Source organism: Bombyx mori, chromosome 22 (assembly GCF_030269925.1).
Source record: "Bombyx mori chromosome 22, ASM3026992v2".
NCBI lineage: Eukaryota > Metazoa > Arthropoda > Insecta > Lepidoptera > Bombycidae > Bombyx > Bombyx mori.
In genome coordinates, this window is record NC_085128.1 from 12,283,428 (window position 1) to 12,309,362 (window position 25,935).

Consider the following 25,935-nt stretch of genomic DNA (forward strand, 5'->3'; position numbering starts at 1 on the left):
TTAATGGAGGCATCACGAAAGAGTTGGTTAATGAAACGCCATAATCTATACGTTATGCATATAATTACTTGTCCTTACTGACTATTTCCTCAAGGAAGAACCTAAGCCGCTAAGGATATAGAAATATTCTAGTAAGCTTTCACTAAGGAAGGCTTTTTCGAAATTTCTCCCATAAGGGGGTTAAATACGGGATGAACGGCTTTATAGTATAGTCCTTTATTTTCAAAGTGACATGCCCGAAATTTAGTATGTTTACACTTACAAATGTGTATGTATTTATATCGGTTTACTTTTTAAATTTTACCCCTAACAGGGTTAATTATTATGATTAAAGTTTTATTGTAAGTTTGAAACCTTTAAAGGAAGAAGTTTGAAAAGCAACATTAAAAATTCTGATTAATTATAATGACTGTATTTTAATTTCAGCACAGTTAATGCTAGGTGGTTCGATAGTATTTGTAAATCGCTGACAAAAAAGTACTTCAGAACATGATACGAAAGTGGTCTCAGTAATTCGAAAGAACCTTGGTTGTCACTTCTTATAAACAGTCGAGAAAGCATAGGATGTTTCTTGACATTTCATTATAAATAAATCCAATCAAATACACATGCAAAGCTAAGTTAGTACAACTATAACTACATGTGAGCTATAATTAACAATGACATCGACCATCATATATTAACACGACTAGTAATTCGTAAGTACATGATCTCAACAGGCCTTTATATCTATCTGAACTGATATGAGCCCCGCAACAGAACGATCATGCTAATCGCAGGCTTAGCGACCTAGATCCGATTCTATTCTCTTGTATGTTTTAATACCAAATAAAATGTATTAAAAATATATAGTATGGTAATTATATTGCTTAATACCCTTTTTAATATTATACAATTTAATTTTCTTATAATACAAGATCTGGTGACAAGTCACATACGGTCATGTAGCAAGAAACAAGAATTCCCTGTGCTTTAGATACGGGAGACTGATATATACCTATACATTTATATATCGGTTTTGTTTACGTATTTTGTACACAAATACTTAGAAAACCTGAGATTTGTCCTATTGCATCAGGCTTATTTCAACAGTTCAACTACACTGATTGCTAAAATAACTAGTAAACAGATAATCCATTCGTGGATCATGTGTTTCGATGCATCGGATTGTACAAATTAATTGGATCAAAGCTTGAGGTAATTACACACGTTCCGAGTTCTTGTCCTATGTTCGATACAGTACATGACATATTGAATGCGAATTGTAATCAATGGACTGTACAATAGGGATTGAGCGGGCAGTGCAGTCGGTGCCTACAATGCATCGGGGACAATGACGTCACCTCTTTGAAGTAAGGAGATCGGATATAAGAAGTTTAAATTGAATATAGCCTATTATGCCTATTATGTGCCTATTATGTGTGCATACAAATCTTGAAACCAGCGTATTGTCCGTTGTAACTGAATTGTTATAGAAATTTTATTTTCTATATTCAGAGCTTAGGGGTTTATCAAGTTTTTATTTTATTTTATAGCGATAATTTTTATATTGCGTATAATAGTGGCTATGAGGTCTTAAAGGTGCCCTTCCAGATCAAGTCAGGGAGACATCAATGGCCTCAGTTGCAAGCCGCGGTTGCCTCCTTAAGTGATCCTGTGACCATTATCGAGAGGAGACTGACTCCTCACAGGGGACGGAGCCGGGTGAAAACCCGTCTCCAGCTCCTGGCTCGGGGGTGACGGATTAGTGCGGATAGAGACGAGCTCTCCCTCTTTCTTTCCGCTACTCTTTCTAAGAGATAGTGGACTCGTAAAAGTCGAGCATCGCTTTCCAGGACTCGTCGCTGCCAAGCATCGTAGTTACGACAATCGGCACAAGAAGCCCGGTCCTATTTGCGCGCCGAGGAGACGATGATATTCCATCCATATTCCATTCCAGGGCACTGCTCGAAGAGCTGAAGACACTATCTGCATGGAACATGGATCAGCCAGATAATTGTCATAATAGATACCTGAAAGGACGAATAACAGGACCGGATTGTCTACGGAATCCTATCACCTATCGTTATGGAAAAATTCATGGATGCGGTATTTGAGGAAGTGGATTAAGTATCGTGACTTAACATGAAACAAAAGATCCTTAAGGGTCGAAGTGTCAAACGATTGGACCGCCCAATTTCGGAAGATAGCACATGAGTCAGGGTTTAGGATTTTCAAAGCTGGGTAAGAATTATAGAGTCATAGTTCCGGTAACACGATTGTTTCATACAGATAACTTCTGATACTTGTACCTAAATTAAATATTGTCGAACAAAACGAATTCAATGTTGCGACAAATTGCTTCTCGTTCCTCACTTCCGAAGTTCATAACTCAAGAACCGGCTTAAAAACAGGCGGCTTAATGTCAGTTTTTTTCCATTAGGGCGCCATCGTCTTGAGTCGGGGATGAATCGGCGACCTGTTGCTGAGTTCATCGATGTATGTGTATGTAAGTCGCTACTGCTTACGAGTATTCTATGTACGGTTTTCTTCGAATCAAATCAGTTCCTTGAAGTGCTTTTGCTACATGATAACGCAATTTGTATCAATTATCACAGAGCATTGGCTCAACTCAAGATAGTTATGTAGCTATTAAATTACAATACCAAACCGGTATTAAAGGTAATAAGATAAAGGTGATCCAGGTATACGGTTAGGTTAGGTTAGATTACCACAAATTGCCACAGGTCGGAGGAGGGCATTCATCCAACTCCGGCCCTTGTGAGGAGGCAGTCACCTGCCGGTTATGGTCACAGGGCGACCTGAGGGGGTTTGAGGCTGCGGCATACGCTACCGTCACTCTAGCCCGCTAGCACCAGGAAGATGTCCGCGATGAGTTCCGCATTGACGTTGTCGCTGTTGTCGCTCAACATATTCTGGAAGAGCAACCCGGTCGGTGGTGTATCTCGTTCCGACCCAGCTAGCTGGCTCAGAACCAGCAGGATATCCCGGAACACCAGCGGCATCGCACGGGCGGCCCCAAAAGCCACCGTAACTCGTCCTTACTCTGACTGGGTTCTGACCCCGGGCGGAGTTCGAACGTCAGGTGTCAGAGTGCAAGAGGAGTTGTTTGGTGCGTTGTTTGGTGGTTTGCCCTAAAAATATCCTTCGGTACGCGGTCTGCTCCTAGCATCTGCAGACTGTCAAGTCCCACATACCCTGCGTGCCCCCTAGGCGCGGTACTTTATAGGAGGTTCGACCCCCCGCACAAAAAAAAAAGATTACCATCATAAAAAGTATCATCATCATTTTCTTAAATTTACATTTTATTTAAAATAAATAACAATAATATTTGGACTTCGCCCACGAGTTTCAGGGTACAACGTAATACCAGGAAGACTGTGAATTCGTCGGCCTTTCTGAAACAACTAACAAAGATATCCGCTAGATAACAAATGTCGTCATTGTGGCCTAAAGGATAAGATGTCCGGTGCATACGTATCTAGCGATGCAACGGTGTTCGAATCTCGCAGGCGGCTACCAATTTTTCTAATGAAATAAGTACTTAACAGATCGCGATTGACTTCCACGATGAAGGAATAACATCGTGTAATAAAAATCAAACCCGCAAAATTATAATATGCGTAATTATTGGTGGTAGGACCTCTTGTGAGTCCGCACGAATAGGTACCACCGCCCTGCCTATTTCTACCGTGAAGCAGTAATGAGTTTCGGTTTGAAGGGTGGGGCAGCCGTTGTAACTATACTGAGACCTTAGAACTTATATCTCAAGATGGGTGACGCATTTACGTGGTAGATGTCTATGGACTCCAGTAACCACTTAACACCAGGTGGACTGTGAGCTCGTCCGCACATCTAAGCAATAAAAAAAAATTGTATTTATGCTTGCTTGCTCCAAATAAACAAACAAGGGTAATGTAAGCTTATTTCGCCGGTCATTTTTAATCTTACCCGATTATTTTCGATGAAGTTGGTAGCTTTTTTTTTAATATCAAATATTTAAATATTTGTAAATTCAAATTAAATTGAATGCCGTAATAGATTATTCATTCCATACAAAAAGTTTTCGTAAATCCATTGTTGAAGCATATTGTGCCAGTCCGCTGATTCTCGGAAGCCGAGGTTCTGTAGAATATTGTATTTTTTTTTTTTTGTAAAACATCGACACATTTCTTCACAACAATACATTTATTTTGAAGGAGATTCATCTTTTTTTTTCATTATCATCCAGCAAAGTTAAAATTTTTCCCTTCCAACTTATTTATTTAACATTAACAAAAGGAATAAGTAAGAGAGGGAACAAAACACCGATCCGATATTAAAGAACCTTATTTCTTCCGTGAAAAGCGAGTAGCTATCGAAAACATCGAATAATACTTATTACAGCGTACAAGTTACAATAGCTCATCCTCTACTCACACTGTAGTGTAACTGATGTTCTCTCATAAATATAATGATTCATCGCGAACGTTAAGTTTCTCGGTCCAACAGAAAAGTATTAAAAGAAGTAAGATTGATTTTGTTTTAAATTACTTAGTATTTGTGTCTAAGCATACTTTACTATGCACTATCTAACTTACTTATTCACTATCTAACTAACTTAATAATAACAAAAAGCCAACTACACATGAACCTATTAAGGTGAGATTATTTCATGAGCTTGAATTTTTATACTTAAACTTCAAACAAAAGTCACAGTCCAGAGTAAAAATTGAAATGTGATCGCAAACATTTCACGCGGTTGACATTTAAAAAAACAACATTCAAACTTAATAGATCTTTAAAAATACTTTTTGATAATAAAAACGTAAATTTGACATACAAATAATGCAGTTACGGAAATGTGAAAATGTGGCGTAAATTGGAAAAATATGTGTATATATGCTTATAATCAAATGTCAAATGAAAGCTCTACACCAATCTAGTAGACTTCGTAGTGCCTCAATCGATAAATAAAAGACCTAAACTTTTGTATAAATTAATAAACTTAAAACAAACAAGAGGAATCTGTCCAACGGGGAACACATCAAAGGAAAAACAAAATTGTTATTTTTGTTTAATTCCGAGCATTTCCATATTTATCTACCTTTTGAACCTTCCCTGGACTTCCACAAATAATTCAAGACCAAAATTAGCCAAATCGGTCCAGCCGTTCTGGAGTTTTAGTGAGACTAACGAACAGCAATTCATTTCTATATATAGAGATAAAACAAGTTTAACTCGTTATTACTAGGGCTTTATGCCTCTATAGCTTCTTTAAATTACTGTAAATTACTGTAAAGTACAATTAAATATAATTTTCTAGCGGTTCAATTAAAAATAGACGATCATAATTCACTGGTGTGGGTACGTAGTGAATAGAATTGGATTTTTTTGGAATGCAAAGATTACTGGTAATGTGAATGCAAAGAAAAGGAATGAAAGGACGGATTAGCGAACTTGAGGATTTAGAAAGAATAGAAAGGCTATATATACCGGAATAGTTAACTGCTGAAAAGACCCGTTGCGAAATGCAAGGGGGTAGATTAAACTCTTCGACGATTTTGAAAGCACGGTTACCTGTGCTTTGGCTGCTGCTTGACTTAGAACTAGTAGACAATTACAGTACCTGCTACATGAGCCAGATCGGGAGAAATTCACTTTTCAAATAAGATAAATAAAATTTATTTACATTACTCAACGGTGTACCAGATGGATTGATATTTGTAAGTCTGGACCAATTAAGCGCATGGATAGTGAAAATCACTTCATCATTCGTGTAGCGTATAGCTCAATCGATACGTGAATGTATCAAAAAATCACTAACGAGCTCTTTTATATTCAACACTTTAGCAGATTCCAGTTATATGCAACTTCGAATACGTAAATATTATGCAAGATTTTTTTCGATGGGTCCTTCGTGTCTCGTTTTAAGAGTGATTAGTTTAAAATTTAGGAATAGTTGGTTGGTTCACATTTGTACAGCAATTGTTGGTGTCGAGAAGAAATTTGATGCTTTTCCTTTCAATTTTGAATCTATCAGATGCTTATTAAAATGTCATCACGCAGATAATCTGACAACAATCTGTTCGGGTATTTAGTGGATGTGGTAATGACTTAGCACCGGTGAAGCCAAAATCTCATCTACCAATCCACTTTAACAACAAATATTTTGCCATCTTGACATCCAATTATCGTTTGAATTCGTCCAATTTATATGACAAAATTGTGTTAACAAAATGAACTATTTCATTACATAAAGTGACTATAACAGTGACTACTAATAACGAACCATTGTAACAATCAAACTGTCGCTAAACGTTGTAAAACAACGTACAAATCTAACTATAATTATGTCTCTTTTGTCCGTCGTATTCACTCCTAAACCCTCCCGTATAATCCTGCGAGCAACAATGTCCGCCTAATGAATTTCATTATAAACTATTTCCGTTATCTAACAGGGATTAACGGAACTATTCTCACTTAAATATTTATTGGTTTAAGGCTCTATCCATCCTCTAGGAAACCGCAGCTCGTCAATAAGGGAACATTGATAGATATTTGTGACAGTAAGTCGTGAATATTACACAAGTTCGTAGGACTTAGTCATGTTTAATTTCTAACTGCCCCCGTATTGTATTGATTCTGTTTGTGTGTTGGCACAGTTGAGAGATTGAAGGCTCAATAACCACATTATTTGGAACACTACAAACAATATTCCATTCAAAGAGTTACTTAACTTAAACTTACTAAGTTGAGTTGTTTTTCTTTGATGTCCCACACATTTATGAGCATACAAGTTAAAGTACCAACTTCTTCGGTTTTCAAAACTAGTCTTATTTTGTTTCTGTTACTATTTACGTACAGCTTAAAGTAAAGTCACCCATTATTACTAAAACTGTAAAGTAATATAGTAAACGTGAGATTGAATATTAGTAGAGAATAAGCTCCAGTTGCACAAAACCGTATAAATCTATTGAGACCATTTATTTTCATCCAAAAAACAGGTACCGTTGAAGGATCTTAAAATATTAGATTTCACAACTGATATATATATATTTTTTTTTTTTTTTATTGCTTAGATGGATGGACGAGCTCACAGCCCACCTGATGTTAAGTGGTTACTGGAGCCCATAGACATCTACAACGTAAATGCGCCACCCACCTCGAGATATAAGTTCTAAGGTCTCACTATAGTTACAACGGCTACCCCACTCTTCGAACCGAAACGCATTACTGCTTCACGGCGGAAATAGGCGGGGTGGTGGTACCTACCCGTGCGGACTCCCAAGAGGTCCTACCACCAGTGATTACGCAAATTATAATTTATATATATTATTTCTCTGCTCTCTAAATTCTTAAATTTTATAGTCGAAGCTTAATTTCTTAATAATAGAAATAGAATCCGATAAGAAACATTTTACTGAAAAATGAACTTTTGGCAGAATTTACACAGTAACTAGAATTAGTATGATATAAATTTGAATCACGCTCACGATTATTTTATTTACGCATTTCAAATAATTATACATCATCATCATCATCATCATCATTTCAGCCTATCGCCGTCCACTGCTGAACATAGGCCTCTCCAATAGATTTCCAGTGCGACCGGTCCATTGCCACCTGCATCCAACGAGACCCAGCGCTTTTTACTAGGTCGTCGGTCCATCTAGTAGGTGGCAATATATATTAATAAATATATATTAATACCTTCAGAAACAATATTTCTTATGTACTTAAATTCTTATATAGTATACAAATATATGTGCTATTTCAAAAAAAAAATTTCCGATATGACGAACCAGTGATAAGGCTTGTAACTGAGAAATAAAAATTTGAAAATTCAGACATATCAAAATTAGTCTAATTATTTCAAAGGCATCGTAAACATGTAAACGAAACTCGTAAACAAAACGGGATCGTAAGCAAAGCCCATCTAAGATATTAGCAATCCTTTTTAAGTTACATCCGACTGTGACAAATGAATATTTAGCTGAGGGTACCAGGTGCTCTCGGTTTATGAGGCGCGGTCTCGTGGCGACGCGTAAATCAAAATAGTAAGTAGAATTGGATATTTTAAGTATCAAAGAGCTTCTTCGTTTGTTTATTTCTTTATACTAGAGGTCCCGCAGTAGTCGAAATTCGACTATAATTAATTGGAATTGTAAGTTTGTACACTATTATGATTGTATTTTATACTTCTATAATCACAAATTTCGCCAATACTACACTATAAAAAATATTAACAAAGACAAACAATATTTAATCTATTCTCAATTTGACAACAGACGTCAAGAACAAAAGTTTGACAATAAATAGTATGCATGCGTGTGTGCGTCAAATAAATGGTATGTAGTGTGTGTAATGTTTTCTTTGTTGATTTAATGTATGTTTTATGCATAATTTAAAAAAAAATATTAGCATTGTGCACTTCTTCTCTATATTCTCTATAAGTGTGAAAAATTTCAGACTCCTCTGTGCGCGCAATTTTCGTAAAAAGGGATACAAAGTTTTTGCTTCACGTATCAATACATAGATTTAAAGTTAATATGAGAATTCCTTTTTTCAAACGTTTCGTGTAAAGCCATAATCCGACTCATGAAATAATATAGATTTTTAATTACTTACAATTTACTTGGTTTTTAGGACAATTTATTAAATAAAGTTTTAATCTTATACAATCTATTTGCATTGCATTTTACCTATACTCCTCCTCCTCCTTGCGTCATATTCCTCATTGCTGAGGGTCGTTACCACCCTTTTGTATCACCTTCGCACGCACGATCTTTCTCTTTCCATTTTTGTCTTACTACATTACCTATTCTAGCTAGTATTAATTATTATACAATAGTAACTATTATTATTATTATAGTACCTTTATAGTTGTACTCATAATCGAGTGTCTCTCTTTCGAACTCGATTGAAGATTGCTGTCAAATAAAAAAACAGCGTTCCAATAAATGACTCCGCAGATTCATGTCTTAAGACGGTATTGATTTAGCGGATTAATTTTACATTAACGAATAACAAAAATCGATAAACTTTAAAACTATCAATATTTAGGGGATAAATAAAAGCCATCGGTATGCAATTTACACATAGATCATAATATGTTATGGAAATATTCTTAGCTGAATTCAAATATGTTCGAAAGCGTTGCAGATTAAATTAGAGACATGTAGTTTATATTTCCATTCTAGTTTTGCTAATAGCAAATAAACCATAAGTACGAGAAATATTGAACGGAATCAAAGTTCAAGACAACAAAAGTCAAGTATTTTATTGTATTGATTCGCTTTCATGTTCCTGAAATGTAATTGATAATATATTCTTTTCATTTGAAACTGTTAAAGATCAGATGTTACGAATGATCTACAGTTTTCGTAGGCAATGTATGCTAAATACCTTTTTTATTTTATTATCAATTATTGTTAGTTGGTCGAAATTTCTATTAAGCTGTATAGGTTCTTTATTCTTTATAGACATGAGATATTTTATATATATTGCCAGAAACATTCTCAAAATCACTTCCTTCCCTCAACATCGTCATGCTGTAAAGTTTAAGGCGCCTGGTCTACTCGTATCAAATGATGCATTATTCGATAATGCGATTACAGCGTTCTATTCCTACAGGCAGACATCAATTGTTCAAATGGAATACGCACTTAACTCATGCTTACGAACGACTCCCACAGTGAAGTAATAATACAATGAAATAAAAACCAAATCCTCAAAAATCATAATTTGCATAATCACTATATCATTGACACATAAGTCTCAAGTTCTATAATGGCGTTGAGTTTATGATGTATATGATTCCAGTAACCACTTAACGCCAAGTCAGCTTATTCATCCATCTATGCAATAAAAAAAGAATTTCGGCAATTCTACAAAGTGAATTTTTAATGAAAAAAAGATTTCAAATTAATTAAGCATAAATAAGATAAAGAAACAAATCCAGTTTTTTTTTCTTTTAGTCTTTTAATTACTCAATTGAATAATTAGCAGTGAACTTCAAAAAGATTGTGACATGAAAGAAACGTCTTTATTAATCTTAATTAATTAGTATTTCCTCAGTGAAATGCTCCTTTTCATTTCGGAATTTCGTCTTTAATATTTTCTCTGTGCATATAGTGATTCTTGTGATTTGGAACCACTTCGAAACGAAATTATTACGATATAATACACTTATTTTACTGTGTTTTTTTACTGATGAAGGTGGCGGTAGGAGGTATTGTAAGCAACTCGGTTTGCTGTGCGTCGTATTCCGGGGTGTTCCGGAATACCAGACGCAATGACTAGGTGGTCTAACTAGCCACAGTATCGAGAAGACTGGTGTCGTTGGTTGTCGACTACCGGGTCGGGTTACCTCTCTACTCTGCACGGGTTCTGATTCCGGACGTCGGGTGAAAGAGTGCAAAGGAAAATGTTTTGGGGTAGAGCTCCTAGAAACAACCCTGGGCCGCGGTTTACTCCCGACATCTGTAGACGTTCAAGACCCAATAACCCGGCGCGGAACCTTCGACCGAGGCTCGGCCCCCGCACGAGAAAAAAAATGAGATATTGTAAACATGGTACGATCTTCCTGCCTATCTAAGCCTTGAAACCGCAATGTGGCTTACTGCTAACAAATGTACTGGTTGTTTGAAAGCGATCATAACTGACGTTCAAAAACTCCCTTATATAGAAACAAACATACCAAGATAACAAAAGCGTTTTAAAAACTATCTTTACTCAAAACTAGGATAATGGGCACATTACAGCCATATGCGATTAAGCAGGATATACTTTACAATTATTTGGTCGCTACCAAAATATTTGCATAAACACAACACTTAATCTGTCAAGAACATAAACACAAGTGTACCTATGTTCGTAAGTAAGCGGAACTCGAGAAAGAGTCAGGTAGCAAGCGTAAGACAAACCACTAAAAGAACACGTTACTTCCCGAGACACGTTAAGACTTTTTAGTGTTGCATGCAGTTTTATCGATAAAGAAAAGTTTTTAATTTTAATTGCTATGGACAAAACGACCTTACTCTTTTATAAAGCTACGGAAATCCTGCTACGGAATGTTACGATAGCAGTTATTTTTATGTGTTCAAAACTTCGATCTTATATCTGCAGACGTTCGCACCTACTGTGGTAATAAAGTAATATCCTACAAATCGCATGAAGTGCGCATTGCAATCACGGTATTAGAAGTCGGATATTTCTATTGCCCGTGTCGACAGACGAGCAAACGGCTAAACCGATAATAAATGATTGCCATCGCCCATGAACATCTACAATCCCAAAGGCACCTTCAAGTCACTGCCTACCGTTGACTCGAAGAAGAATGGAATAGATAGAACTTAAAAAGTAAATTAAAAATAACTGAAATATCAATGTTTTTTCTTATGTGAAACGTGCTCAAGTGCTCACGACAGGCGATTTACTGGTGCTACAAACATCGGATGTGTTTAAACAAAATGAAATCGCCTGGAAATCGATTAGCCTTTTTGGTAGTTTGCCAAAAATGTCGATACTCTAAGATGTTCGCCCAGCACTAGTGGGGCGGGGCGGGCCACGGGCGGACGATTAGCCGTGGTGTTTCTCTGGCCACCGTCTTGGAAATAGAAAATAAAGGCCCCGTGACATGGGCGTCGGCTGCGTTTGGATCTACTTGGATGACAGCATTTTATTATATATTTTATTTGCACAATATTACTATGAATTTCCAATATATCCAGGTTTTGTTTCTTCAATTTACGTATTGTTTATTTATAGTTGACTTCAAATTTTATTGTTAAAGAAAATAAAATAACAACTAAGAAGTAAATTTAATCAATTTTATTTTTTAAATGTACCAAACTAATTTGTTTAACGTAGTTTATATTAATAAATAGATGATACATAGATAATTTGACAAATCTGTTTTTTTTTCGTATTGCTAAAGTCCACGGATATGAAAAAAATTACTGCCGTAGTATATCAACATTAAAATTTACCTATAAGCTTTCATTAGTCGTGGAAGTGAAAAAAGTGTGTTCAAAGCAAAATTAAGAGACGTCGCATATTATAAAGGATGCTAATTACCAAATTAAATTCAAGTAATAATCATGTAACTAATATCTCTTAACTTAAAACTGTACTCGACTTACTAGAAATTTGTTCGAAATTAATTTACAAAATAGTGTTGCACAAGTTGACTCGCACAAGTAAGCTAGCGCGTCTAAGCGCACCTCATTCCATAGGCGATACAAGTGAAACGCGCCAGAACGTGACCGTTTTACGTATTTATGCAGATGTACATCTCCTTTATACCTGTCACGCTTCGGTCCTAAGAATTCAACTAACGTCACCAAGCTAGGGCTTATTATTGGAAGGCGGATTACGGATTTTCTTCACAATGAAAAACAATGAACGGACATTGATGGAGCAACCATAACGGTGTTTTGATGTAGTATAGGGAATTTTTGTAAAAACATTTATTTCAACGAAATATTTACAATTCAATTTTGAATTAGTTAAACAAATTAAATTGGTACATTTATAATGCCTATTTTTGGGGGTTAGGGGTTAGCAATAAGCAATAAGGGGTAAGCAAGCTAAGCAATATAAAAAGAATATTCAAAATCAATAGAATATTGACAGAAATATTCCGTAAGATGCCAACTAGTAATTTCTCTGTGAGCTCAACGTAATTAGCTAGAGTGATAATTATAGTAACAATATTTTTGTTTCCATTACTAAATGAGAGAACTTCACTCAAAAGATTCAGATGCGCGATAAATCGAACGACACGTCTGCGTAGATAGTCAAATAGGCGAAGTTAGCATTCAGGAGTCTCAACCCAAAAGTTGAAGTTATACGTTGAACGATCCAAATTTCACGGCCCCAAGCTAAGTAGGATTGTTTTTAGTGCTATTGGTACCAGAAACACATGCGAGTAAATAGAGCAAGACCTAAAGTATATTTGACAAAGATAACACTCAAACCGAGAACGGAACTGTGTCCTCGGATACATTAAACTGACTAATAAAACCAACAAAACAATCTAAGGTGAGAGTGCCTCACGTGAGATCCAACTTAGCCTTAAAATAGCAAACCTTTATTCATGAATGAATAGTGAAATAATAAATTTTAAATGAATATTTTTAGGTTTGTTTGTTTGTTCGCGCCTAACTAACAGACTCTTGACGCGTTTACCGCATTTATTTATTATTTAGTCTAAATTTTACACAATCTTTATAGACATTTCAGGGAAAGCTTATGGTATAAATATCACTTAACCATGACCGTTGCACCCGAATGATTTCAAAAAATATACATGGAAATATAAATTTACTGGTGGTAGGACCTCTTGTGAGCCCGCACGGGTAGGTATCACCGCCCTAACTATTTCTGCCGTGAAACAGTAATGCGTTTCGGTTTGAAGGGTGGGGCAGCCGTTGTAACTTTGTAACTATACTGAGACCTTAGAACTTATATCTCAAGGTGGGTGGCACATTTACGTTGTAGATGTCTATGGGCTCCGGGAACCACTAAACATCAGGTGGTCTGTGAGCTCGTCCACCCAGCAATAAAAAAATAGATTTTTAAGCTATTGCATAGCTTTTATCGCGAGCCTTGAGCGCGGCGACCGAATCATGAAATTCCGTAACGAAGAAAACCTTACACCCCTCACTCCGCCTACCATGTAGCTCGCGTTCAACACATTCACACGTTGCGCTTGTGTAGTGTTTGTGAATAAGCGCGTGGCGTGACGTCATACTGCATGCGCATCATGACAAGTCTGCCCATCTCTCTCTCGCGCGGTCTAGCTTATGAGTCTGAAGGGGACAGTTAAGGTTTTGCTTTTATTAATGTTTAATATAGCGTGGTCTTGTTTTATTATTGTTTTAATATTAAATTATCATTGTCTAATTATAATTGCATAAGTTGATAAAAAATGCTATACGGCCTTCCTGATGGTTACTGGTTACCGTCACTCATGGACGTCAGCAATACCAGGGGCAGAGCCAAGCCACTGCTTACCATTTCATGTATTTCATAGAATTCTTCTAGTATTATTTTGCTTTCTCTTGAGTATGGAAAGCGTGATTTAGATACGATTTTCTTTGAAACGTGTTTCTTGCCGATAAACATGCATGGACATACGAACATTATATATTGTTATGTAGCTTGCATGAACGGGTTCTGTCTTCAGCACTCACTGTTAATAACCTTCCCGGAGAAAAATCATAGTTTATGGCGCACAATCTTTCGCCACGAAAGTCGAGAGCCGCAAAGAGCGAAACATTAATATTGCTTACAGTAAAATGTAAAATTCATTTCATAAACTGGGGCTAGTTTTATTACGTTATTTTTTGTTTTTTTTGTTTCTGAATAGTGATAAATGATATCGCAAAGTAATCTCGCGAGCAATTAATCAGATTCTTTCGCAATATTTGAAACAAAAGGTCGGTTCGGGCTGTCCGGAATTTCTTATTTATTGTCGGTTGATAATCAGATTGTAATATTCAGTTTTATTTTATGTTTTTGGTTGTAGTTGTGCGTCAAACTAAATTAGCAGCCGCAAATCGTTGTGACTATTGCTAAACGGCCTCATATTCTTGCAGTTGATGACTACGGTATCCTGATGTTGAATCAGGTCTTAGTTAGAGTCAAATCTTTGTTAAAAGACATTTGGCATTCAGTGTCTAAACTTACTTGTTCTTGACTCGCATATCATTCCTCATTCACAGTTGATTTGAACTTGGAGATTTTGTATGTAATTTTCCTACCAAATTTCTCAAACATGCTCAATAGCCCGATAAGCTGATATATTATTCTCTGAAACACTTCCATTAATTTAATCTTGAAGAGTTAAATGGTATAGTATTTTATTCTAGATTTGCGCTAGTTGCAAATATAGTGAAAGGTAAAAATTATATTATAGGTTTTTATAATTCATTATAGAAGACTAAAAGAAATCATGTCCGTTAATTGAACTTGAAGAAATGTTGCCACACAGTCCAGTCCAGTCCATTCCGAGACAATCGGTCGAGGAATTAAAATTTTATTGTATAGGCTATTCAGCTATTATTTCCTTCAACATTTTCAAATATGATGCGAAGCATAGCATCTTTTAACATATCCCCGATTCCTTTCAAGACTCCATAACATTACACAAGCACATTAATCACAATTAAAATCTCAAAGCGAAGTCATTAGCCATAATAAATCAAGCAACAAATGCTTCCTGTAAATCAATCATCGCCGCCTAAATCGTTTTCCAACTCAACTCACATTTGCTTAAGGCCTCAAACGTCTCGGAGGACCTCACGAGCCAGACAGGATCCCTCGTCACACGAATTTGAAAAGGGAAAATCCCGTGAATTAGGATGGAGTGATTCGAAAAAGCATTAGGAGTTACTAAATCAGGCGGTGGATGAACTTCACCTGTTGGTAGTGAAGCAGATAAACGTAAGAGAGGTACATAAATCAATCATTCAATAAACGAACCCCGCCGAGAATCGGAACGATTTGTCATGTGACCGAGGGGACCACAGTGCGCTTTCACTCAACTGAAGCTTCCGCATTCTTGTGTCATTATTTTAAATCGTGCATTCTATTATATTAGTCAGTCTGTATAAAGACATTGAATTATAAGTACGTTCTGGACCTAATGACTAGATTAAAAAAACTTTTACCCATTTATCGCGTTCTTTCATGTTTGAAAAGAAATTAAAACACATTTTACATTTAATGAGCGATATAGTGTTACGAGCAATTTTTGGTAAGGAATCACTTTCCATTGCAAATTCTTACCAACCTAATCAAACTGTTTATTCACTTCAATCATTATTTGACAAGACTAAAATAACGTGAAATGTTCTAAAGTTCTTAATTCTAATTGACTCAGTATCAGAATCTGCTTTAAATAAGCTGATCAAAATCAGTTTTCCGCCTTCCGATAATTCCAACGATATCTACGTCTTTCGATTTAGTAAAATAAATACGTTTCGAATGTACATCTAAAGATATCCGTCCCTTCAAAGGACGCTTTTGTTTCTCAAAGCAAACTCCGATTATCCTTGGATTTGTTACAAAAAAATAATAATAGGTAAATAAAAATATTTCCTGCAAACAACTTATGTATTCGTTTGCTAACAATGCGCGCCCCTGGGCCCCTTTTGTGAGGTTGGGTCAACCTCACACTTCGTTATCGAATAGGCCCGTGTTATATCTGCCCGTTACGTATTACTTTAATGTTCCCTAGAGATTTTCTTATAGCCTCTTAACAGATTCCAGACCGCTGGACGATTTAAATGGAATATTTAAATCCAGACGGTTCTGATCAAGGCTTAGTTGAAATCGTTGCACTGTAATTACATATTTTAATTGAAACAAGTCATTGGGTCGGAACAATCTTCAATTTTTCTTTAATCGTTTCTCAAATCTGCGTGTAGATACTTCTTCATCATTGAAAACGTTTTTTTTCGTTATCTACATCAGTACATGACCTAGCTGATATTAATGTATCGAATACCATAGGTAATAAACAAAATGCCATTATTAAACTTAACATTAATCAATTGCTTTGATGTTAATCTGTCTGTCTTGTTCTTTCAATCCAAACGCTTGATATCTTCGCAGCAGTGACCTGCAAGGAGGTCGTACCTATTCGTGCTCGCTTGATACATGTCCTACTACTAACACTTGAAGTAGGACATTTAGGGGATTAGGGTTATAGGTATGAAAACTGAAGATCCTACTATTTCAGTAACGAATGGGTGTAATTAAAATTTTATTGTCTTATTGGATTGTTAATCAAAATCTTATTGTAGTAACTATTCTAGAAGCAGGGTTGCTAGTAACAACAACAGGGTTGAAGTCGTCGTGGCCTAAAGGATAAGACGTCCGGTGCATTCGGATCTAGCGATGCACCGATGTTCGAATCCCGCAGGCGGGTACCAATTTTTCTAATGAAATACGTACTTGACAATTGTTCACGATTGACTTCCACGGTGAAGGAATAACATCGTGTAATAAAAATCAAACCCGCAAAAATATAATTTGCATAATTACTGGTGGTAGGACCTCTTGTCAGTCCGCACGGGTAGGTACCACCGCCCCGCCTATTTCTGCCGTGAAGCAGTAATGCGTTTCGGTTCGAAGGGTGGGGCAGCCGTTGTAACTATACTGAGACCTTAGAACTTATATCTCAAGGTGGGTGGCGCATTTACGTTGTAGATGTCTATGGGCTCCAGTAACCACTTAATATCAGGTGGGCTGTGAGCTCGTCTAACCATATAAGCAATAAAAAAAAAAAAAACACCGACTTAGTGAATGTTCTTCACGATTAATTAACTACATACAACAAGGAAGTAATTGATAGTAGCTTGAGGACTAGATCATATGACCGTCTCTTGTGATTAATAGCCATAACGACTACTATCATTCCGAACCTCTGACCTGAAATTTATTCGAAATTGTTATGGCATATCTATTATACATATCATACAGTATCTTTACCGCCTTGTTGTTCTGGGGCTTAGCAATGCCAAGTATACACGAGATCAGAGTTCAATCTTCCGTTAGTACGAACCTCGCGATTCTTAACGACTGATAAACATAATAACCAAACACTTTGGCTTAATAGTAATTTTATGTACGGATCAGCAAGTTAAAAAAATAATATATATATTGTCAATTTGGCTCGATATGAAAGCGACTTATTTTATTTTTAAACCTTTTTTTTATTTGTGTAGGAGCAATAATCGTTATTACTTCAACGTTTAAAGCGTTGCATCATTTGATTTGAGGTGTTCACGATCTCCAGTAGCTTCTATAATAATAAGTAGTGTCTATCACCAACAGCAGTGTCAAGTGACAATTTTATTATCACTAGAAGTCCCGCAGTAGTCGAAATTCGACTATAATTAATTGGAATTGTATAATAAGTTTGTACACTATTATGATTGTATTTTATACTTTTATACTCACAAATTTCGCCAAGGCTACACTATAAAAAAATATTAATAAAGACAAACAATATTTAATCTATTCTCAATTTGACCACAGACGTCAAGAACAAAAGTTTGACAGTAAATAGTATGCATGCGTGTGTGCGTCAAATACATGGTATGTAGTGTGTGTAATGTTTTCTTTATTGATTTAATGTATATTTTATGCATTATTTAAAAAAATATATTAATATTGTGCACTTCTTCTCTATATTCTCTATAAGTGTGGAAAATTTCATACTCCTCCGTCCTCGCAATTTTCGTAAAAAGGGATACAAAGTTTTTGCTTCACGTATTAATATATAGATCTATTCATTTTTGTCCCAAACATTTTCATTAAGAATGTTACAAAACAAAAAACGGCATGTTATTCATTTTCATATTGGTATTGGATATATTAAAAATAATATAAGACGAGTTCTATTATTACACAGTGAATCTACCAAAGGTATGATGATAATAAAATTTAAAAATATTATCATAAAAGATAGACCTTATTGGGCCGTCGTTAACTGCTTGTGCTTAACATTTAGGAACTGATATTGAATTTCATCAAATAAAGACAAACAATTTTACTTTGATGATACTACTTCTGCTACTGCTCGACTGCCCAAAAAAGAATTATAATGTTTTTAGAGTTGCTGAAATATGAATTACTTTATACATGTAGTTTTTGATACGCAATTGTATACTTACCTACCACATTGTGCTTCATACCTTAGAATTCTTATAATATTCCGAATAGCACTTACTACTTTTCAGGTAAGTCAAAGAGTTAAACTATAGTTAAATCTTTTTATTTATAGCGTTTTAGAAGTCTGCATAATATTTCCAACTCAGCATTCCAAGGATTTTATAGAATCCGTTATCTATAGTGTAAATATCAAATAAAAGTCTTCTTAAAGCAAGACAAGATATAGCACTCCATACAAATTTTTCAACGGAAATTCTCAGACGCTTTTCTCGAAAGCAAATATTCACGATAATACCGTGAAGCTACAATTGTGCCAAATACATTTAGATGCACGTCGAAATTCGTAACAATACTCGAGTATCTCCGAAGAGCAATACGTAGGCAAATCAAGTATTTCCCGAACAGTGAATAAGAAATATGCCATAATGGACGCTACAATACTGAATATTCTATTTAAATAGCTGTACATTTGGCTCAAAAGCTTTCTCAGTCGACATCATAAGAAATGCACGAGGTCACACTGGATTGAGTCGCAAAAACTCAACGATCGTATATACATCACTAAATATGTATGTTTATATTCAATATCAGCTCTACAAGCGCCTGTTTTATCATTGTTTTTTTTTTTGGAACGAAGTTCCTTATCGCGCGTTGTGAAAGGGGGCTAGACGGAAAAAATTCTTACGAAAAGTTGTCACGACACTTTTTAGATCCGTCATTCTGACCAATCAACGTGTAGGCGCTTATCGCGTGACATTGCTCGTATCCGATTGGTCCACGTAATGAGTACAGTTTCTCGAGATAGCGTTTCAACAATAGTAATTTAGTTCATAGTATTGTTTTTTTCTTCTTCATAATGCCGTAATTTATTATTATAACTTAAAAAAAAAAATTACAATACCTTCACTAATTAATCGAAAGGAACTTCGTTCCATCCGGGTGTCCCTTGACACCTCTGAAGTTTTTTTTTTAATGAATGAAAATTATAGTAGATGTACCTTTTTTAGTTGCTCCGGACACTCGTCTTATGAGTTTGTGAGTTACTTTTGATGACGACTTAAATACGTTCTCAATAATGATGCTGGAATAAATAGGATTGATTTATTCTGTACAACGTAGCTCTACGTAGCCAACTTATCCGGTTTTTTTTTGGTCATAATAGTATTTCCAATTATTTAAGTACTTTACAATTTTCGTGGTCATGGACGTCTAAGGTATGGTAGGAGAAAACATGTTGCGCCGAACACAGGTAGTTGGGAGAAGGGCAGGTAATGATGATGATTGACGTCTAAGGTATTAATCGTCGATATTTGAATATCTTTAAACTAAGAAAAGTGTACGCCATTTTCTTCGTTAGTTAAGTAAAATTAGGTGTCTATGTATGATAATATATTTTTTTTTTCCTGAAACGGCAATAGACACTAAAATAAAACCAAAACAGAGATATAAATGTAAATTGTTCATTTGTCCGTCTGGTAGTTTGTTTAAGTTAATTTTTGAAACTGCTCAGATACAAATCGAAGCTTTTACAATCAAAAGAGTATTAAAAGCTGAAGAGTTACAAGTGAAGTCAACAAAATCGTATAAAACTTTTTAAGAGTCGCATGAAAGGTTATGACTGAATTCGACTTTCGTTGATAATTTTTTAGTCAAATCCTCAGTGGGTCAACGATTTCAATCCTCAGTAACTCGTAGTCAATTGAACGATACGGATTCTCCCTTCTTTGATAGAGGCGGAGGACTTTTTTTGCCACGTACCATCCGGCTTTGAAATGAGTTCTACGCCACGGTGTTCCCGAGCGCTATGACATGTCCTTCTTCAAACGAGGCTTGTGAAGAGTATTAAACATTAGGCAGCGGATTGGCTTAACCCCTGGCATTGCTGACGTCCATGAGCGACGGTAACCACTCATCATCAGGTGGGCTGTATGCTCGTCTGCCTATACGGAAATAAATAAATAAATAAAAAGTTTGATTTCTTATTTGTGTTACGTAATATTATTTTTCTAAAGATGTAGCATAAAATAACATATATAAAAAATAAAACACAAACAAAATAAAACCGTTGAACCGAATGAGCTACTTAATATACGACGTTTTAATTCCAACTTTTCCGAATTTAATTCCAAAGAAAGCAACATAACAAGATTTCCTTAAATAATGTTTTCTACGAGAACCTTTCAAAGACCGTCCTCCGTCCAAATAAGGGTTTTTGTATATATTTTTTTAATTGTCTCGTTTTGAGGCACTCGCTTATAATGAGGTGAACCCCGTTGCATTATTTATTCTGCGCAATTTGAATTAAATAAATAACGTTGCTTCTAAATTGTTTGGGTAAACTGCCTTATTTAGAGGGCCATAAGGGTTTGATTCGTAACACGTTTATTGTTCAATTCGTTATTGTTGGAGAATACGAATGGTAATATCATAAAATTAAGAAAATAATCTCATAATAACTGCAACAACAAGAGATAGATGACTACAATTGTTTTTACGATTGTGACTAAGATTCTGACCACGGTGATGAAGTCGTGGTTCAGAATACCGTTAAACTCACTCGTATAGAAAAGCTACTGAAACATACGAACGGTAATATTTATGATTATTTTGAGATATTTTTTCCGGAATAAATTTACTAATACTGGATACGATAGTTATCACGAAGTAGTCGCGGTATTAAGGACAAGACCTCAGATCTACTCGTACCGAGCTATGCAAAGACGCCTGTCCTGACTGCAGGCAGTGACCATTTTTTAAATAAATGTAAAGAAAACTCTTTATTTTTAGAAAGGTTTTTCTTAGACAAGTTTTCTCACCTATCATTCGATGTAGAGAAATAATTCAATCTTTCGAATCGAATTCAAAGACTACTTCTATAATCACAGACTAGATTATGACCGAGCTTTGCTCGATTTTTTTTTATAACGTCATCTCGTTGTGTCTTTAAATCGGTTAGTTGCCCTCAATTAAGAAAAATAGTATTATTATTCGCCAATAGATGTCGGGAACAGTTGATTATTGAAAACACGAATAAAACAACATTTTCTGAAAATAAATCGTAGCTAGATCAATTTATCGCCCCCGAAACTAAATTTTATGAACATCGTTGGAGCCGTTTCCGAGATTCAGATTATATATATGTTAATAAACAAGAATTGCTTGTTTAAAGGTATAAGATTTCGCTAAGGCTACAATAAAGACAAATAATAATAAAGAAAGACCAATATTAATCTATTCACAACTTGACCACAGACTTTACCAATAAACAAAATAGTATATATGCGTGTGTGTGTCAAATACATGTTGGTGTGTGTAATGTTTTCTTTATTGGTTTAATGTATTATTAATGCATTATTTAAAAAAAATATTAGCATTGTGCACTCCTTCTCTATATTCTCTATAAATGTGAAAAAATTCATATTCCTCCGTACGCGCAATTTTCCTAAAAAGGAATACAAAGTTTTTGCTTCACGTATTAATATATAGATAGACATATTAAGGTTTTTAAATGTTGTTTTCGTATTTATATTACAGAAAACGCAGTTAAGTCTTTCGTTTTCTGGAGTATTTTATATGATTATATACTTAGCACATTATGTTCAGGATTGAATTCCACGATGAAATACTTTGTCCATTGACGACGTCTATTAACGAAGGTGACTATTACCATTTTAGTAAGCACCATCAGAACCATGTGCTCTTCTGTCAATAAAAGTAACACAAAATATCATCAATGTAATTTGCGTAATTATTGGTAGCAGGGCGTTTTGTGAGCCAATAAGGGTACGTACCGTCAACTTGGATACCGTTTTTAGGGGTGGGACGAACGTTATATGTACAAAACAATTGAGACTTCGATAATTATCATGCCTTAATGTGGACGTTGTCACATTTTGAACGGCTAACGTTCTAAATAAAATTCAACGGTTGAAAGTTTATTTGAAGTTATTTTAACAAACATATTATAATCCATATGGAGTAAATACGAAAGTAGATAACTCTGTTTGTCACTTACGTTTTCTCACTCAAAGCACCCTGTCAATGTTGTTGAAATTTGTACCTACCTAATGGAAACAACTTGAACCATATGAAAACCTAATTTGGCAAGCAACTAGCACAAATTACATTCGTTTGAAACGTTAATCATTTCAATAATAAGTAAGGGTCTTTTAAATATTTTACAAGACGTCTAAATGTATTTCGTCATGTAAGTAGCGGCTGGTATTCAACTTTTTTTTTCAGGTAAATATTTTAATAACAGCGCCATCTGTGAATTTGCTCAAGAACTATATTGCGCTATGTAGTCCACGTTAGGAACGAATCGAAATGTGATGGTTCCAGAATATTAACTACGCGACACTAGCGCTCCTGGTTGCTAGTGGCAAACACGGTAAGTTAAATTGATAATAAATTAATTTATTCCTCTATTTTTGATTTATGTAAACGAAGACCCTTTTTAATATTATATTGCATTAATTTGTTTCTTTAATATAAAATTAATAGTAAAATTGAGTATTTCATTGTTCCATTAAAAGCTAAGCTACCTATTTTATATTAACAATTTAAAAAAAAAAAACTTAAATAGATAAAAAGTCCGGACTTCGTGTTCATAATTAATTCATTGTTGTTTGGATTATTTTTCATCCGTACATTCACGTAAGTACCTGAAACAAGAAATATACGATTTTTAATAAAATGAATAAGAAACATTTATACATATTATGGTCAGCAACTACATCATACAAATGAAAAATCAGCACAAAATTATTGACAGTGGACCCCCCGTATGGAGCAACCTTATTTTCAGTGCAGCTTAGAAATTAGCATGAAAATAAAGTTAACGTTCAACAAAAAAAATCATTATTTTTCCTAATAATGTATTATCTATAGTAAACCGCAACATACCTGTTATATTTTTACATTTTCTAGAATTTCTGTTAATTAAACGGTTGTGTGGAAGAGATCGCTATTAGCGATAAGACGGCCTATTGTACAAATGTATCTGCTTTTTTTGATTGTTTTTTGAATGTAAATTGTGTTTTGGTGTGCAATAAAGTGTATTCTCTCTCTCTCTCTCTCTCTCTCTCTCTCTAATAATAAATATAAATTTTTGGACGAAAAACTAACTATATACAAATAAACGAGCGTCAAACATTTGAGTAGCACTCACTTCTATATGTGTCAACCATGTGTCAACCTATAAACATTGTTCTAATGGCTCTAGTGTTTTCAATATTTAAATTTCGAATTGGCGACCATATCGATGCCTTTAAGTACCTACTTATTATTGAGTCAACTACACAAATATATTTAGATAATTTTATTTCGCGCTTTTAAAGGTTTTGTGATTTATAATTGTTGTTGTTATTTTTCTAGTCCTAGGGTACCCCGCTGATCCTGTCCTCACAAGTTGTCTTCACTTGACCCTGTCTTGCGTTTGATCCTTAACATCACTCCAGGTGAGTTTGAATTATTTATGATTAAGGGCAGTAGGGCATCTTGTGAGCCCGTATGGATACTCAGCACGGGTATCCTACCTATTTATAACCTGAAACACCAAAGCTTGAAGGATGGGACAGCCGCTGTTCTATAAAACGGAGACCTAAAACTTATGTCTCAAGGTGGGTGGTGGCATTTACGTTTTTCGTGTCTATGGGCTCCGGTAGCCCTTTTGACATCCGGTGGGCCGTGAGTTTGTCGAATCATCGAAGCAATAAAATAGAAAAAGAGATCACGTATTATCTCTTTGTTGCATTAACATTGGGAATACAGTATTTTGCTCTTCTAATCGTCTTCCTGTTATGTTATTACGAGTACTTACATTTAGAAGCATACTTAGCAGCCACCGGTATTATCACGCTTGTGGTAATTCTATGCAGGAATGCGGGTGCAAAAGTAACATTTTATTTATTTATTGCTTAGATGGGTGGACGAGCTCACAGCCCACCTGGTGTTAAGTGGTTACTGGAGCCCATAAACATCCACAACGTAAATGCGCTACCCACCTTGAGATACAAGTTCTAAGGTCTCATGTATAGTTACAACAGCTGCCCCACCTTTCAAACCGAAACGCATTACTGCTTCACGGCAGAAATAGGCAGGGTGGTGGTACCCACCCGCGCGGACTCACAAGAGGTCCTACCACCAGTAATTACGCAAATTATAATTTTGCGGGTTTCATTATTCCTTCACCGTGGAAGTCAATCGTGAACATTTGTTGAGTACGTATTTCATTAGAAAAATTGGTACCCGCCTGCGGGATTCGAACACCGGTGCATCGCTTCAACACGAATGCACCGGACGTCTTATCCGTTAGGCCACGACGACTTCATTACATATCATTCATTTCATAACATTATGATACTTAGAGCTTTACAAATGATCATCACGACATATCCCACAGTTCTTCGATTAATTACGACAAGCTCAAAAATAGGGTCAAACACAGAACGCTTAAATACCAAATTTCATTTTATTCTATGCCACCTAGATTCTGTACGCGTCTAAGTTTGTATCTCATTGAACAATTTTACTCATGACCCGGATGTCACATATCTCATCATTATAAAACACGTTTGGAAAATCTTCACTATGAATTTCCATAGCGAAATCTACATACCAGTCATAGCCGACGTATGCGAACCGTCACGTAATTAGTATTCTACACACCACGTCACGATTGTCGGTCGCGATGGGGCACTTAGTTTTAAATCTGTTTAAAAATCACAACTGCCAGTCAAATTGAGCAATAGCATCGCGGTATTTCTGACTTAACACTTTTTGACATTTGTCATCCTTTTGGATGAGTTCACGGCCCACCCCGTCTCAGGTATCTGCTTCAGCACATACACGATGTGAATGCCGCCATCAACCAGAAAACATGAGGTAGAAATTCCAATTTTAGTGTATTGTAAAACGTAACAATTTTGCAGTTAAAATAGGCAAGGTGGTGGTACTAAGCTCCTTGCGGGTTTACAATACGCCCTGTAACCTGTAAAAAGGTATCAAGCAATCTTTGAGGTTCGCGATAGTCAACGAAAATGGCTGTGATAGATCTTTGTAAGCTGTAGATATCAAATCAAAGTTATGTTTTTTTAACTATGGGCATTGTAGTGAGATAATCATACGCCCAGCTGATGCTCATGCTCATAACTCAAGTTGATAGTGACCATTTTGACATACTTTGTTTTGAATTTTTGTAAGTCATTTCGATTACTGAGTTTTGAAAGGTTTTCGTTTACTTGATTACTAAGCATCATTTGACCA

The 25,935-nt window shown here is 35.5% G+C and overlaps 1 protein-coding gene across 1 annotated transcript in view; it reads right to left on the reverse strand.

The window, feature by feature from the left end:
* The window catches only part of LOC101740192 (polypyrimidine tract-binding protein 2), a 529,447-nt gene that overhangs the window by 369,773 nt on the left and 133,739 nt on the right, over nt 1-25,935 (reverse strand). The window lies entirely within an intron of this gene.